The 19,374-nt window shown below is 34.8% G+C and overlaps 1 protein-coding gene across 6 annotated transcripts in view; it reads left to right on the top strand.

Moving 5' to 3' along the window:
• The window catches only part of LOC106868368 (uncharacterized), a 234,091-nt gene that overhangs the window by 188,178 nt on the left and 26,539 nt on the right, over positions 1 to 19,374 (top strand). The gene's annotated exons all lie outside the window — the stretch shown is intronic.

The raw sequence follows: 19,374 nt of genomic DNA, 5'->3' as shown, positions 1-19,374 counted from the left end.
AAACTAAATGCAAAAACATTACATATATATATATATATATATATATATATATATATATATATAATGGAAAACAGATATATAGGTTTGGTGATGCAAACAGGAAAAATAGAACTCAAAAACATGAGAGAGTGTGTGTGTATATGCACACACACACACACAGAGTAAAAGCAACAGTGACTCAAGGGGAGAGAGTTTCATGCTTTAGCATGTATCTATGTTTGTGTGTGAATATTTGTATATAATAATTTTTCTACTTATGAGATCAGTGACTGTGTGTCACTTTGAAAAGCACACGCACATATATATAGCTGTGTAGTTCAAATTCACAGAAAACAAAAGATGAAGACAGGTGAGGGAACAAAAAGCAGGTGTATTAGTTTGACGCTCTGGAAGAAAGTAAAAGTCTTCAACAGAAAGGATTGAAAGGAAAAGATAGAGAGAGAATATATATTTATGTCCATTAGTGTGTTTGTTTGTTTGTGTGTGTGTGTGTCCATCCATCCATATATCTAGTGCCGATGGTGAGCATCTTCAATTACAGTCACTGCATGCAAGACTGCTACTCCATGTAGCCTGTACAACCACTGCAGATGTTCCACTGCCATCTGCATCTGACACTGTGTGTGTGTGTGTGTGTGTGTGTGTACATAAAAGTGACATGGTTCAGAATTCATTTCCTCTGTGCTAACAAAGTCTTCTATAGCCCTAGACTGGAGAACTGAAAAAAGCCTGTTGTGTGTGTGTATATGATTGTGTTTGCATCTCCTCAGACAACTAGTGTTTTTTTTTTGTTGTCATCCCTGTAACTTAGCAGTTTGCTATTAGAAACCGATAGTACCAGGCTTAAAAAATAAGTACTGTGGTTGATTTTTCAATATGTATATGGGTATATGCACGTGATGTCATATACATATATATATATATATATATATATATATATATATATATATATATATATATATATATTAGCAGAGATATTAGCAGAGATACCCAGTGTTGCTCAGTATTAAAATGGTATACTTTTTTATTGTTTTACTTGTTTCAGTCATGTGACTGCGGCCATGCTGGAGCACCACCTTTAGTCAAATAAATCGGTCCTATGTTTTATTCTTTGTAAGCCAAGTACTTATTCTATTGGTATCTTTTGCTGGAGCACTAAATTACAGGGATGTAAACACAGCAACATCAGTTGTCAAGTGATGGTGGGGATACACACACACACACACACACACACACACACACACACACACACACACACACACACACACAAGTGGCCGACCAAAGTGAGTGGATTTTGTACACGGAAACTGAAAGAAGGCTGTCATGTATATGTGTGTATATTTGTGTGTCTGTGTTTGTATCCCTTTTATTTTCCTTAACTGAAGGATTGCCATATATTTGTGTGTGTGTGTGTATATATTTACATACATATATATATATATATATATATATATATATATATATATATTATCATCATCATCATCATCGTTTAACATCAGCTTTCCATGCTAGCATGGGTTGAACGATTTGACCGAGGACTGGCAAACCAGATGGCTGCACCAGGCTCCAATCTGATCTGGCAGAGTTTGTACAGCTGGATGCCTTTCCTAACGCCAACCACTCTAAGAGTGTAGTGGGTGCTTTTACGTGTTACCGGCACAAGGGCCAGTCTGGCGGTACTGGCAACAGCCATGCTCAGATGCTATCTTTTACATGCAACCTGCACAGGAGTCAGTCCAGCGGCACTGGCAACAACCTCGCTCAAATGTTTTGTTCACGTACCACTGGCACAAGTGCCAGTAAGGTGACACTGGTAACGATCACGCTCAAATGGGGCTTTTACATGCCACCGGCAAGGAAGCCAGACAGCTGCTCTGGCAGTGATCCCTGAGAGGTGGGGTTAGATTGAAGTCTCTTTAAACATATTGGAGTAACTGCACATGCACATGTTTTATACATTTGCCACTTCACTCAAGTCCGTTTGTCACTCTTAGATATATATCTTGTATTTTATGCGGGTATTAATGGTAGGTATAAACAGTAAAACGTTGATTTTATTTGGTAAATTTCGATATTTTCACTAAGAAAAAAAAAACTTGGAATTTTAGCATGGAATCAAGTATCTGACCTAATATGCCACAAACCCCTTATATTTTGTTCAGGAAAAAATTTGGGTTTTTTCTTAGTGAAAATTGTGCTGGTGTACTTCCCAATGGAGGTGGGGGGGGGGGGGGAAATTTCCAAGGGTTCCACCCCACCCGACCCCAATTTCCGGACCCAAAAAAGGGTTTTGTGGCATATTAGGAGGTCACCATAATTCATTCGATGGAAAAAAAAATTTCCAATGATTCCGGAATGGGGGGGGGGTCCGTTTTCCCACCCACCCCTTTTTCCCAAACAAAAATAAGGGGTTTGCAGCATATTAGGAGGACCAGGTACTTGATTCCACACAAAAAATATGAGTTTTTTTTTTCTCTTAGTGAAAATCGTGTGGGTGAAGGTATCAAAATTTTCTGTTTAATTTACATTAATCATGAGTTGGGTGGATTCAGTAATTTGTGAGTCAACAAAAAAGAAAAGTAAAGAAAAGAAATCAATAAAATAGGAAAGCTATCAATTACACTTCACAGATGAACGCATGCACACATCTGTATCTGTGTCTTTGCCTGTCCCCTTGTATGTCTAACCCTGTAAGTTTGTGTGTGTGTGTGTGTGTGTGTGTGTATATATATATATATATATATATATATATATATATATATATATATATATATATATATATATATATATATATATGTATCAGAGGTCGGGGCAGAATGAGTAACTTCTGATTTCTCATTATTTTCTCCCTACCTGTTTGAAATTGCATCATTATTTTGTACTGTTGCGTCATCTTTAGCAGTAAAAATTGGTCAGCATAGTTGTTGTTGAGAGAGTTTGAAGAATACTCAGGTGACTGGTTCTATTTTTCCAAGAAATTTTGCCTCAGTTTTGACCCAATTTTGATTGAGGTTGCTAATAAAACATCTGGATAATTTTTGGTGTTTAACAATCAATATCCTTTTCTCTGTTGAATTCCAAGTCAATTTTTTCCCACACTAATGTCTAATGTGCATCAGTATATTATGAAGTGAGCCACTACAACAGATTGTGAAGAAGCTATAGAAAATATTTTATGTTGAGTTTTGTTAATTTCACATCATGTGCCATTTTTCCCTGATCCTCTTTCATTTTGACCTCTATGTATGTATACATACCTGAAACTCCAGCAGTTTAGTATCAACCAAAGGATCTGGAAGTGATTGTATTACATATAGATTGTACATGGGAAAATATTCAATAATGAATCTACTATGTTCATTTTTTCTTTTTTTTATATATTTTTTATGATGAACAACCCCCTTTATTCGATATGCAACTTATCTTTTAATTTGATATAATAAAATTAGAGGAACTTGCAGACTATTTCTAGCAGGGTGAGACACTTTTATGTTGGTTCCTCTGGACTTTGGTATGTTTTTAATTTAATTTTATTTTTTGTGAGATTTGAATTGAGAAAAGCTAAATCATCTCTGAATGGCTGGGAATACCAACCTGGGGTGTGTATTTCTGAGGGAAAGTAAATCATTTAAATCACATTTCAGAATAAAATTATTGATTTATTATTAATACTCACTTTGTTCTGTTATGCACACCATCAACTTTATCATCCCACAGTGTGTGGTTTAATTTAAATATAAATCAGTTATTAGAAAACAAACTATTTCATCTTCTGAGGCTACAAAAATAATTCTATTGTGATTATTCTTAGATTATTGTCAAAATAATAATTATTGTTACTAACTTAGGTATGGTGGGGTGGTGGCTTTAGTTGAATCAATTGATTCAGTAATTGACAGGTATTTTATTGATCATGGAATGATGAAAGGCAGATAATAAGAATTGTAATTTTATTTAGAGGTATACTGCCTGATTGAGGTGGGGGTAAAGTAACTTTTTTATTTGTTTATTTTTTGTGTGTGTTTTAGACTCATGTTTTTCCCCATAATTAATAAAACATAATGTCTGTTATAGTGTGGAGCTTAGGACACTGATGGTAGTTAGTGTGGTTTGTATTTAGTTTGTTTCAAATAGATAACTAAACTTAACCAAACAGGGAATTTTGAGGAAATGGGTCCAGTTATGGCAGTGTAGTTGAGAAAGATGCCCCATAACTACGTAGTTCCCAGTTCAATCCCAGTGTGTGGTCAACCCAAAAGTGCAGTGGGTTGACCAATAACTTTGTAAATGAATTTGCTTGATATAAAGTAAAACAGTTTTAGAAAGAAGGGTTGATAGTTAGTACAAAGAGGGATTTGGTGTACAAATCCAGAGCTGGGGTGGCTGAATCAAGTTTGTTTAATATTTATTTTTTGTCTGTCTTTACGTTCTGAGTTAAATTCCACTGAGGTTGCTTTTGCCTTTAATCCTTTTGAGGTCGATAAATTAAATACCAGTTGCATACTGGGGTCCATCTAATTGACTGGCCTCTCTCCCACAAAATTTCAGGCCTTCTGCCTAGAGTAGAAAAGAATATTTACTTTTAAAATTTGTATTGCAGGGTAGCTGTTGCCTGGGCCACATAAGAATCTTTTAGGTAGAAGAAAACTAGCTGGAATTAAACCTGGCTTTCTCTGTTTAATATGTTCTATTTTTCCATCATACTCCCACTTTTATTAATAGATTAGTTGTTATCTCTGACCTGTCAGTTTACTTTGTGTTCTATTGTTAGTGACAGGGATAATGCTTTATCATCACCATATAATGGGTTTATAGTGAATTTTCTTTTCTCAGATAATGTCTGAAATGATTTACAGCTAGTGGGAGAGGATGAAGAGAAAGAATTATTCTTTATGTAAATAAGGTTAGGCTTCTCCAGTGGGATTGTCTTAAAACCTTTGGAAGATGTCATAAATATGAGAAAATCTTTGAAGTCCTTCATTTACTTTCAGTTGCAGCTGATATTTTCACATATTTATTGGTTGTTTAATATTGTTTTGTCCCAGATCAGTCCTTGTCGAGAACCATAATCAAGGACATTCCAGGTGTGACCTGCTCATCTTTTTCTTAAACACAGTAGTCCTAAGATTACATTAGTTATTTTGTCTTTATTTTCTAAAGGTATATGGTGTAACTTTTGCCATAATTGGCTGCTATTTTTAGTCACCATGCTGACGTACCCTCTTTGACTTGTCATTCCCATTGGCAGGTGTAATTGTTTAATTTAATCAGCTTAAAATACAATATTTAACTTCAAGCACTTAGAAGTTGTAAGAAGTATTAACGCTCATGTCACTGAAGACTGTCTTTGAATTTGCTTATTCTTTGTTAATTGTAGTAACATCTGTAATTTCCCTTTGAAAAGTCCAGCTGCGCAAATTCTCCCCCCCCTTCTCTCTCACACACACACACACACACACACACACACACACACACACACACACACACTATTGCATAAAAGCCTGTTAAGATATCAGGGGATTTTTATGGTTTTAGTTGTGTATTTCTTGGGGTTAGCTGGTACTCTGCGGAAGTATAGATGACTTGTAGCTGTTGTTTGCTGAGGCTAGATGGTACTCTACAAGAATATAGATAACTTGTGGTTGTTGTCTGTTGGGGTTACATGGTCCTATTGAGGAGTACAGGTGACATGTAATTTTTCAGCAGCTGGTACATAATTGTCTAATAGCTACAGGATTGCAAGAGGTTCACTAGAGGCTACTGATTTCCCATCTCTACTGTTCATTCTGCGTTCCAAATTCTGTCTGTACATTCATAGAATTCACTCCCCACACCACACTCGTTAACACCATTTTTCTATTTCTTTAAGTTCATCTCTTTGAACTCCAGCTAATGCATGTTACTTGACTTCCATTCTCCATTACAGATATTTCTCTTCACTCCCCGCTCTCTGTAGTTACAGGTTCAGATATTTTAATGAACACAACTTCTCTTTCTTCCCTCTTTCCTCTCGCACTGGCTTTGCTTAATGTCTCTGCACCAGTTAGAATCCTTCCCTGTCCCTATCTCTGGCCAACACATCAACTCTTCAATTACTTTTGAGTTCTTCCTCACATTGAAACACCATCTTTATCCAGCTATCATTGTTTATGTCCCCATAGCACCTAATCAAGGTACTCTACTTCACATCTCATGTCACTTCAACAACCTTTCTCCAAGTCTCTGCTTCTTAGAGAAAGCTAATTAATCAAAAGTTATCTCTGATTCTATTCTGACCTCACTTAGCAACACCAAATATGCTTCATCATTTACTTATTTGAGACCAACACCGTCCTTATTGCTGTGTCCATTACCAAGACTTGCATATTTAGAAAACCATAAGTAAAGGACTCTGTGAGTTATTTAACCATCATATCTGCTATATGTCCATGGTTTCACATATTACACATCTCTGCAAGCTGTTACACCTCCCATATTGTAATTGGGCTTTCTACTTCTTTACCAAAAAGGTTTCCACTGACATAGCAGACAGATCCCTCTACCTACAAACTCTAAACTGAAACGATTCAGAAAGTAGCACTTATGTTCATGGTACACAAGTTTCCTGTCAAACTACTCTGTGACAGCATACCTTCACATGACTCTCCTTCATCCACATTCTAACAGCCCTGCTGTATGACTAAGATGGCCCTCCTTCTATACTTTAATGACATATACATACCCTTCAGTTTTTCCTTATTATCCTATACAAAAGAGATTACATAGTGGATACTTCACCCTGGGGACTTAATAACCTTGGCCTTTTCACTATATGCCCCCTATTTTGCACATGAATGATAGAATCCCAGATATTAAATTTTCTTCTTTAAAGTCAGAAAATATTTCATCTTAGGTGTGATCCACAATGGAGTGTTGCTCATATTTTGCAGATGTTTCTATGACAACACTCACCATTCACTCACAGACGCATTATATTAAATAGCTTTGTTATTGTTTGACATAAAGAGACTTAATTTGACACACCAGTTAAAAGTGGCAAATGTAAATAGACACATGCATATACACGCGCGTACACATGCGTCAAGTTTCTACCTCTGAAACCCCATTTATAAGACATTGCTTAAGGCAAGTCTTGAGCAAAAGCTACTTGCCCCAAAAGGCTTGCAATGGGATTGGAAAAACAACTGTGTGTGTGTGTGTTTTCTTTTTACTCTTATTTACATTGTTTCCTTGTTTCTTAAGAGAAGCATTTTCTTGGTTTGAAGAATTAGCAGTAAAACAAGAACCTACCATGTCCTACAGAAGAATAAATATTTGAACTGTTTTACATAAACATTTTCCAAATTTCATTTTCATATTTATTTTCAGATGTGCCTATGTTTAAGAGAGAAAAACAGAATGTTTTATTTAACATGGATATGAAATATATTGATAGATATTTATATGATGTAACTTCTAACTATACATATTGCAGAATTATTCTTTTTTGAAATTGGATCTCCAAGTAGAAAGCTATCCAAAAGGATTTTCAAACTCAATATAAATATTGTTTATAGCTTTATCTGTACTTCAAGATCCAATTCCAAAAAAGAATTATGCTACGTTCTCTCAAAAGTTTATAAATACTTATGATAGCTACAAATACATATTGTATTTGTCGCAGTTTTAGTCAAAGTTTGTATCTCTTTAATATTCTGAGAAGCAGAGAGAGAGATTGTTACATTGTTGTTGTTTAGAGTAGTTCTTTTTGTTAGTGCTCATAGAATCAGTGATGCTAACATGGTGTTCTGTATGCCCATTATGCCAGTTAAGAGAAAACATAATTTTACTAAGTTGGCATTGAGTATTTCTTTAATGTCTTTGCCAACACTGTTAAAAGTTTGTCACATTCAGTAGTTAGGAAGGAGGACCACAACTCAATTGTTACACACACACACACACACACACACACACACACACACACACACACACACACACACATATAATTATAACTCCTGAATTATTTATAGACTAGTTATGGCTTAAGATCATCATCAAGGGTTTGATTTTGAGAGTTAGTCAAAGCTAAATATTAAGGTGTACTTTTATATTGGGTTTGATTTTCAGTATCATTATTTAACTATAATGAATATTTTGGATTTCAGTTAGTAAAACAGTTTAGACCAATTGTAAACAATAGATTTTAGTAGCTCTTAATGAGCACGCTTTTAATCAATCAACCGGTGGTTAATTGTTGGCTAAGTTTCTGTTTTATGTTACTCACGTTTCTAGGTAGCCTGAGAGCCTAAACAAGTTTCTAGAACATCCATAAGTTTTTGCTACACAGTTTCTAATCAAAACAAACTACTTGGCATTGACAATTTGTCATTGTTCTAAATGTGACCTAGTAGAACCTGTCTCACTTCAGTGAGAAATTAGATGTGACTGATAGCAATGATGTCTGTAATAAGATCCTGAATTCTGTTATCATATTTCATTGTTTGCTATCGATATCATTTATCCTTATATTACCACAGGCTTTATCATTTATTTTTCATATATTTGGTTATAAAGATATAATTAGATAAATTAACTTTCCTAGAAATGTGTATCTGCAAATGTCTGAAAATTTCTACTCACTATAAATATGTCTACACAGTTTAACAGACAAGGTGTGGTCAACAATATTTACCAACATTCCTGAAACAAAGTGGATATGTTAATTATCGTCTTTAATTATCACAATACTAATTAACTGAACACCTTCAATCTATTTATTATAACAATGTGTGAGTTTATAAATACATTATCATCATCATTTAACATCCACTTTACCATGCTAGATATAGCCCACATTATCACGTTACTTCTTGTGTTCTGTCAGTGTCTGTTATGCAACAACAAAAACAGATAAAAGCTCCAATCGTTGTTGTGTTAGTTTTGTGTCTAAGGTTTCTATAGCTTGACGTTCTTCCTACCATCAACCACTTTACAGCATATATGGGTTCACCTTATCATGCCATGCATACTAGAGGCAGGGATAAAATGACCCTCATTTTTACCTTGTATCAATTCTGATTCAAAATTACTTTCTAAGACAAAGTTTTGTTATCACTAAACCAAGAAGTAATTTTATCAATAATTTCTTGTGGAAACAAAGAGGTACGAGGTTATCTCCATTACCGGAGGAGGGAGGTCTTACTTGGTATTTTCAGGTTGTCGGCGTGATGTAAGGTGGGGGTGGAAGAGTAGCTACCATGGTGCCAGGAGGTGGGGTATGTAATTGCAACTGAAGCTATTAGATGATTAGTAACTGTGTTGTTAGGATCCATGGAGGACTGCAAACATTCAGGAAAAGGATGGAGTAGAGAGAGAGAAAAACCTAAAGAAGTTTATCTTTTACTTGTTGCAGTCATTTTGATTGCTGCCATGCTGGGGCACCACCTTGAAGAACTTTAGTCAAATAAATTGACCCCAGGACTTTTAAAAATTTTCTTAAGCCTAGTACTTTTTCTATCAGCCTCTTTTGCCAAACTGCTAAGTTACAGGGACATAAACATATCAACATCAGTTGTCAAGCAGTGGTGGGGGACAAACACAGACACAAAGACAGACATACAGATATATACATATATATATATGACAGGCTTCTTTCAGTTTCCATCTACCACAAGGCTTTGGTCAGCTCGAGGCTACAGTAGAAGACACTTGTCCAAAGTGTCACACTGGGGAACTGAACCCAGAACCATGTGGTTGAGAAGCAAGCTTCTTACCATACAGCCACACCTGCACCTTGTTCATTAGATATAGACATTGGGTTATTGCCCTTCAGCTTTAATTTGGAGATGTTTGTCAGCCATGCAGAATTTATGTGGTTTTGTGAATGTATAAATATCACCTATGGGAGGTGGATGTTTGAGAGACAGACAGACAGTATAAAGCACATAGTTATGTGGCAGCAGGCTGAAGTTAAGAGTTAAGATTTTTGATATGAGTTCAAATCCTAGCACATGGTTTTGTACCTTTTGATAGGCCACAGGAATTCTGCTCCACTGACACACATACTTTGCAATTAAGTGGTTAATAATGTCCAGATGATCATATTAAAATTGATTAACCTAACATTGACGAAGTGTAGGAAAACAAAAATATGGAGGGCTTTGTTGTTTCCCATAAAACCTGCATAGTAGTTGGGTTGGAGGGCAAAATAATTGCTTGTTCTGCTACATTTTCACATCTCTAACTAGATAAAAATATTCTTCTTGTTACTTTAGTCAGTCTCTGACAGGAAGTGTCTTCTGCCCACTCAATCTGTGATCATAATTGTCCCAGCCATAACTGTCTCTATTATTCTCAAACACAATGTCTCAACTATATTATGTGGATTTCCTTAGATAGTAGGGTATGTTTTGAGGGACATTTAGCTGCTATTTCTACTAGGTTGAGGGACTTTTATGAATGTCTTTTTTACTAAATATCAAATAATTTACATCATTTCTCTTTTTTAATGAATTTCCAAAGTTTATCATGTTTACAAATATCCAAAAGTGTATGTAACACACAGACAGACATTTATTTATTCCTTTTGTTGAGGTAACAATATTGTTACCACAGCTATTCCTAATGTCATCATTATTGTCACCATCAATATTATCATCATCATCATTATGTTGATATTTCATCAAAGGTAATTTCATCAGTTGGAATATTGGTGAGATTGGAGTCAGCTGTTATTGAATTTGGTCTCTCCATAAACCACTTGAAGACAAAGACCACAATCTTTGGTAAAAATGCTGTTGTGTGTTATCTTACACTTCCATTGGGGCCCATTGAGTCAACTGTCAATTTCTGTTATCTGGCCTCTTGTATTTGCTGACCCAGCACATATGTTAACATTCATAAAGCAATAACATGGTCTGCATCAGACAAGCTATGGACAATTTGGAAAGCACCACAACTGTCACACAACCTAAAACTATGCCAGTAGAATCTGTTCTGCTTTATGGTACATACACTCAACTTCTGCACAAGGCCTTTAACATCTCTTATGTCAACCATATATCAAACAAGTCACTATATGGATCTTTACACTCATCATCCAGATTATCAAAGATGTCTAAAATTTGCAAGCCGCTGTTTTTGTTGAACAGATCACCCTGTCACTGCATTTTATTTTTCTATAACCCAGTGGGAATATTCAACCCTGGTGGTCAGGTCTGCATGACTTATGTTTGTGAATTTATATGGGACACAAGACTGTGCACCATCTCAGAGTTGGCAAATCACCTGGAGGGAAACTGGTGTCAAGTTGGAGTTGATATCACCACTATCGCCATCATCTACTGCCTAATATCTCCAAACTAATTCAGATAATTTACTGCTTTAGTTAAAGAGGTGGGTAGTATCATTTGACATTTTATAAAATCACTTTCCATGCAAGCTGTGAGTATTAAAATGTTGCCCTTCATATAATGATATCCTCCATCCATGACCTTCACTCATTATTCTACCAAATAATACTGCGATATATTTTAAATAATGTCATCAGAATAGAAAGTTCTGAAGTTCTCTGAATTTCCCTCATTCTAATAATATTGTCTATAGATTTCCTCCCTGCATTTTTAGCATTTGTTCTATCTTAGAAGCAGTATAGTGGATATGTCTATCTAGGAAGCAATCTGAGCTTCCTTACATTAGATACTTTCTTCATTGGTTCTCTCTTTTTACTTCTTCCTCTTTCTGTTATCTTTTCATTAAAGCCTAATCTATTATTAATGAGATGATGTTTCTCACCTGGACTGTATTATTAAATTATCAAGTAGGCACATTACTCTTGGTTTTTCATAATTCCATTGTTCAAGTCAGCCAGTGGGTTGAATTATTTCAACAGCAGACAAAATACATTGTGTTAATTTGTTACATCCCTTCATGTCCTGGAGTCATCTTTGCTTTTCATCCTTTCAGGCTTGATAAAGTACCAGTTAAATAGGAGTTGGGGATTTAATCTTGACTTTTATTTCAGTTTCCTTACAGAACTTTAACATATGGTGGTTTAAAAGTAGTTTTTGATGTCATTGTGAATCATCATCATCATAATGTAATTGTGAATTAATAGTTCCTTTCATTTGTTATATGGCTATTAGTTAGAAGATATGTTGGGTGGATTAGCAGTGACTACACAGATACACCTGGCAATGACTTAGCTTTAGTTTTATAAAATATCAAAACAAAAAGAAATATTCATACTTAAAATGCATTAATTAAAAGTCCTTTTCAAAACACAAATTCCTAAAATTTATAGAAACGTTTACTGTCTTTGTTTTAGTTCTTTTTGATGGTAGCAAAGGGTGCAGTCACAAACTGTTGCTATACTGGGGTATCACTTCATACTGATGAAAGATAAAGTAGAACTGGACAGGATATGAACTCAGAATGTAAAAGAATATGACCAAATAACAGAAGGTATTTTGTCTGTTGCTCTACTGATTCTGTCAATCCTCTGAATGTAGAGGTATTTTTTAGAAGAAAGGAAACCAGTTTAAGCACTAATTTTAAATGTCTAGCCACCAGTTGCAGCAGAGAGAGTGAATGTGTACATATGTATGTACTAGCTGACATACCTGGCAATTCCCGGAAAAGCGGGGCTTATCCCTTGGTTCCATTCTCATAATTGTTTCACTAATCCAATAACAACAATACAAAGTATGTAGCCCTCTAAACGGTTTTTGTGCATTTACAGAGAATACCAAACTGTCTTACACAGGATCTTGTTTTTAGGAATTTCCAATAAGTTATGAATACCCAAATTGTGAATTCAGTTATGTAATAACATGAAATTAGTTACCCAATAGTAAAAATTCAAATAAAGTAACCCCGAAAAGGGTTTTAATGCATTCCCATAGTATATGGAACTTAGGAGGAAATACTAATAAGGTAAGTATACTAAAATTGTGAAGCCTGTTACGTAATAACAGGCTGATGAGATAATAACAATTCAAAGTAAATAACTCTGAAAAGGGCTTTTGTGCGTTCCCAGAGAATATTACCCTCAGCAGCGCTAGTCGTGGTATATTCGTGAACAAGTGACTAACCAAAATAAGTGGATCTATTGTTTAGAAAAATACTATTTACTTGTTTAAGGATTGTACTGGATAAATTGTGAAAATAACTCTAACAGTTCAAATACTAAGAAATAAGCATACTTGATTTGATTTATTACCAAATGATTTAGGAAAATGAATGGGTTGTTTCCCTTGGCTGTTAAAATGAAATATATTAGATATATATATATATATATATATATATATATATATATATATATGGTTTGCAATGTCCTGTACCCAGATATGCACCTATACATACAGGTGGATGTCGGTGTGCACATACCTGTACGTATATATGCATATACTCATTTACTATTTGTTTATATATATATATAAGGATCCCTTCCAGGCGCCCTATTATCGATTTTTTTTTTAACAATCTGAGTATGCCATGAGGTTTCCAGACATGACTTCTACTCATGTGTCAAGTTTCATTAAAATCAATAAAACGATGTAGGAGGAGTTAGCTAACAACTCCACAAACACACCCATAGACAGAATTTTCCACATATGTAGTAGATGTAAGTAATGAAGGTAGTTTATTCACAATTTAACAACCGAAAGGCAGAACTATAGATGTCACTAAAGTGACTAAGGGTACTAGTTAGCACTAGTATTGCTAGAAATAACAGTCAAAACAACTCTTATCCATGAGAATGTACTTATCTTATGACTGACAAGGGAAGCAGGCTCCCCACAACATCCGGGGCATAGCCAGATCACCAGTGATTTCACATTTGATTAATGCTCATCAGTGGCTCTTATTCGGCAGCCTGGGGTTAAGCTTGCTCATCTTGTCAGTTTATAAGTGTTACCATAGAAATCCTGTGCTGATTTCATAAATGGTAAAAGTGAAAATTATATATAATAAAAGTGTCTTATTCACAATTTAACAACCAAAATGCAGAACTATAGATGTCACTAAAGTGACTAAGGGTACTACTTAGCACCAGCATTGCTAGACAGCCAGGTAAGAACCACTGATCAGCATTAATCAAGTGTGAACTCATTGGTGATATGGTTATGCACTCGATGTTGTAGGGAACCTGCCTCCCTTGTCAGTCATAAGATAAGTGCGTTCTCATGGCTAAGAGTTGTTTTGACTCTTAATTCTAGCAATGCTGGTGCTAACTAGTTCTCTTAGTTACTTTAGTGACATCTATAGTTCTGCCTTTCGGTTGTTAAATTGCAAATAAACCACCTTTATTATTTATAATTTTCACTTTTACCATTTATGAAATCAACGTGGGAGTTCTGTGGTAACTCTTATAAACTGACAAGGTGAGCAAGCTTAACCCTAGGCTGCTGAGGAAGGGCCACTGACAAGCATTAATCAAATGCAAAGTCACTGGTGATCTGACTATGCTCCAGATGTTGTAGGGAGCCTGTCTTCCTTGTCAGTCATAAGATAAGTGTGTTCTCATGGCTAAGAGCTGTTTTGACCCATATTTCTAGCAATGCTGGTGCTAACTAGTACGCTTAGTCAATTTAGTAACATCTATAGTTCTGCCTTTCAGTTGTTAAGTTTCGAATAAGCCAGCATTATTATTTATAATTTGCACTTTTACCATTTATGAAATCAGTGTGAGATTTCCACAGTAACTCTTATAAACTGACAAGGTGAGTGAGCTTAACCCTAGGCTGCTGGGTAAGAGTCACTGACGAGCATTAATCAAATGTGAAGTCAATAAGATAAGTGTGTTCTCATGACTAAGAGTTGTTTTGGCTCTTATTTCTAACAATGCTGGTACTAACTTTTGTCACTTTAGTGATGTGTGTGTGTGTGTGTGTGTGTATGTATATATATATATATATATATATATATATATATATATATATATATATATATATATTACTCTTTTACTTGTTTCAGTCATTTGACTGCAGCCATGTTGGAGCACCGCCTTTAGTCAAGCAAATTGACCCCAGGACTTATTCTTTGTAAGCCTAGTACGTATTCTATCAGTCTCTTTTGCCAAACCGCTAAGTTATGGGGACATAAACACACCAGCATTGGTTGTCAAGCGATGTTGGGAGGAACAAACACACACACACATATATACGACGGGCTTCTTTCAGTTTCCGTCTACCAAATCCACTCACAAGGCTTTGGTCGGCCCAAGGCTATAGTAAAAAACACTTGCCCACGGTGCCATGCAGTGGGACTGAACCTGGAACCATGTGATTGGTAAGCAAGCTACTTACCACACAGCCACTCCTGCGCCTATCTATATATAGATAGATAGATAAAACTTGGAAGAAGATGCGTGGCATTCAATCATATAATAATATAAATAATATATATATATATATGTATATACTTTATTTAAAAGCAGCAGAAATATAACAAAAGACTGTTAGATTTTTGTTATATTTCTGCTGCTTTTAAATAAAGCATATTACTCTACCTCTGGTATTTGAGTACTCTTTTTTCCACCTTGTTGCACATTTTATGTGCTTACTCCGGTATGTATGTATATATACGTATATGTACATACTTACATCTATACGTATATATATATATATATATATATATATATATATATATATATATATATATATATATATATGCATATGTGGGCACTGGACGTCATGCAACGTGTACAACAAAAGAAAGGACAAAGCACGAGTACATAGAACATGAACTATTCTTTCGAACAACAAAAGACACAAATGGAAAACAAAACAAACAACATGAAGAATGACCCTTCATCAGTTGTTGGCTGTTTTTCTAGTCTCGTATTTTGAGCATTTAACAACAATATATGCTTTTAATAAAACAGTTGCTCCTGTAAAGCAAATTAAATAAAATTTGAGATTTTGTGGGGGGTCAAAATAGGTGAAAACAAACACGGGCTGCTAAGCCTAAACGAGGTTGTGGTGGCGAATGTGTGAATCAAGCTAGGACAGGAGACAAACAAGAACATGTCTTCCTTGCTCCAACTATATACTTCACCCTACATCATTAATTGGTTCCAGGAGACACGACTCAAGTCAAATTAACTTGTCTCTAGGCTAAGCTGATAATAACCATTCCCAGTTCTGGACTTTATTTATGAATGCATTTTCAATAATACATGGTTAATAAAATCCTATTTTAAGCTTACACACAAATAATTTTTATTTTTTAATACAATACAGTAAAAAAAAAAAGCAGATCACAGACGCTTTATTTATGAATGCGGTTTGCAATAAGACATGGTAAAATAAAAGTCTTTTTTAAGCTTAAAAAACAAATTCAGTAATTATTATTATTTTGCAATAGTAAAAAAAAACTAAATTATTTTAAATTTACCAATACAGACATACAATTTGGTAGTTTACATGGCAGATATAGATGGCTGTGAATCATCAACATCAACAGCTGACTCTGGCTTTTCTTGTTGTTCAGTGTGCTTAAAAAACTGGTTGAAAGTTCCTTGAACTGTATTCTTCTTTTCCTCAAGGATTACATTATAAGGAGCAAAAGCTTCATAACAAGCCCCCATAATCTTGGAAAAGCATTGAGCATTTTGGATCCATATCTTCAAACATAGAAAGACCTTTTTCGAAATATGCAAATGCTTGCTGCATTTTCTTAACAGTAAAGTGATGTGGCTCCGGTTTGACTTCCTCTTCTTTATTTTGCTGCTTGTGAAGCTCCATCAAATCCTCATTCGTCAGGGGCTGCTTGTCTTTTTCAAATAAATCTGTGAAATCCTCCTCCTCCAAATCCATTTCCAGTTCTTTGCTTGTAGTCACCAACATTTTGTTGATGCCAACATTATCAAACCCCTTAAAATCATTCACGAATTGCGGGCATAGCTTCTTCCATACACCATTCATAGCTGTGCACTGTACATCATTCTATGCCACTGCTATGTTCTGCCTTGTAGATATCATATCTCTTCCAAAAGTAACAAAGTGTGATGGACTCATCAAGATCAGTTGTAGCTATTGCTTGCTGCAGCGTATGCTTCATATAGTAATGCTTGAAGATAGCAATTATTCCCTGATCCATTGGCTGCAGAAGGGGTGTGGTGTTCGGAGGGAGGTATAGAATGGTAACGTTGGGATCAAAATCTACAATGTTTTGCGGGTGGCCAGGAGCATTATTTAAGATAAGTAAAACCTTGAAAGGAATCCCTTTCTCCTCACAGTACTTCTCTGCTACTGGAATAAAGTGATTGAAGAACCAATCTTTAAAAACAACAACAATAACCCATGCTTTTGAATTTGCCATCCATATAACAGGGAGAGATGCCTTGGGTATGTTCTTCAGGGCACGGAGTTGTGTGCATGATACATAAGCAATGACTTGAACTGAAAATCTCCTGCACAATTACCTCCCAACATAATGATCACATTCTTTTGAGACCTTGTAGCCCAGAATAGTTTTCTCCTCCTTGGAAATGAATGAACAGTCTGGCAGTTTTTTCCAATACAATCCAGTTTTGTCTATGTTAAAAATCTGTTCGAGAAGAAACCCATTTTCTTCAATGATTTTCTTTAATGCATTAAGAAATTCTGCTGCTGCTTGTTTGTCAGCTGATGCACTTTCACCTTGCTTCTTAATGGAGTGATAACTTCTTTGCTCCTTAAATCTTATGAACCATTTTTGACTTGTCTTGAACTTTACATCTTTCTTATCTGGATATTTTTTCTTCAGGTCCTCAAAGACAACACTTTCTCTTGAATGATTTCTTGACTATTCAACCTAACAATCCAAAGAGAAAGAAGACTTTCCATTTCTTCAAAGATTTTGCCTCTTTTCTTATTGATGACAGTGTTCTTCATCCCTGGGGCTTCAGATTTGATATGTGCTAAAATCTTGTCCTTATTATGTACAATCATCGATACAGTTGTCCGACTCATCCCAAAAGATTGTGCTTTTGCTACCACTTTTTCACCTTTTTCATGGCATTTTATCATAGTTTATCCTCCAGCATTATAACATGACTCTAAACACTTTCAATATGAATTTTCTTAGGCACCATGGGGGTAAAAAATAAAGTCAAAAATGAATGAGAATGAGAAAGTAACCAATAAACAGACGTAAACAAATCTGAATTCAAAACAATTGTGGGAATCAAAAGTGACAACAATGCCAAATTGTAGATATTGGAACTACAGTGCAATATGAGCTCTGAAAGACAACCCAGCTGATTTCATGATTTCGTTCACTATGAATTTTAATATTCTTATTTATTGTACAGTAACATGATTTTATGTGCTTTTAACGGTTTTCTAGTGATTTTACGATTCCAATATTTGTGGCGGACAGATGTAAAGTCGAATAAAATGATTTAACTTGATTTTTATTTTTCCATATATTATTTTTGAAAACCAACGTATAATCAAGAATGACTTAAATTGAAACAACTTAACCTGAGGTATGCCTGTATATATATATATATATATATATATATATATATATATATATATATATATATATGTATGTATGTATATGGTTGGGGAGGGTATACATGTATATGCATGTGTGGGTGTATATATAAATGTGTGCGTATATATCTACATGTGTGTATATATATATATATATGTGTGTGTATGTGTATATATATATATATTGTATATATGTGTATGTATGTGTGTGTGTGTATATGTGCATGGGTATATTTGTGTATATGTGTATATACATGTGTGTCTGTATGTATGTATGTATATATATACATATGAATATATGTTTGTATATGTGTATACAACCTCAATGACATACTTAATGTGTATTGTTTAAATACTCAAAAGCTAGAAATTTTCTTTCTTTCAGAAATATCCACTTAAAGAGTATAGTGTTAAAAACCACAATATACTTCAGAGCTAGGTGAAATGGTATTTCCCTGAAAGTAACAAATTCAAATCACAAGACTGATGTGTCTGCAGATAGTGTATAAACTAACCACTGGTTTACAGTTGCATTGCAGAAGCAGAATAAACTCAAATTATACGATAGAAACAATTCTGTAATAAAAACATCAATACAACATACTTAATTATTTGTGTTGCTTAAATGATAGAAGCTGTAGTTTCCGTTTTCTGAAACTTTTGTATTAACAATTGCCGACAAAACTGACTCCTCTGTTTTACTTGAATATGAAATATTGCTGTAACCAAAGAATTTTCTTATATATGCATGTGTTTAGTTTTGTCAGGCTGTCTTAACACTAATATTTGTGCTTTAAAATTGCAATTGTTTAAGGATGGGTGGGAACTACTAAAATGAAAAATTGAATAAAAAAATTCCGTTTATTATGAAAAAGAAATCTTCTGATTTTAAGAGAAATGAAATCTTTTG

Source organism: Octopus bimaculoides, chromosome 11 (genome assembly GCF_046866305.1).
Source record: "Octopus bimaculoides isolate indiv1 chromosome 11, ASM4686630v1, whole genome shotgun sequence".
NCBI classification, from domain to species: domain Eukaryota; kingdom Metazoa; phylum Mollusca; class Cephalopoda; order Octopoda; family Octopodidae; genus Octopus; species Octopus bimaculoides.
The sequence above is the reverse complement of the archived record's forward strand: the minus strand, read 5'-3'. Positions and strand labels throughout refer to the sequence as shown.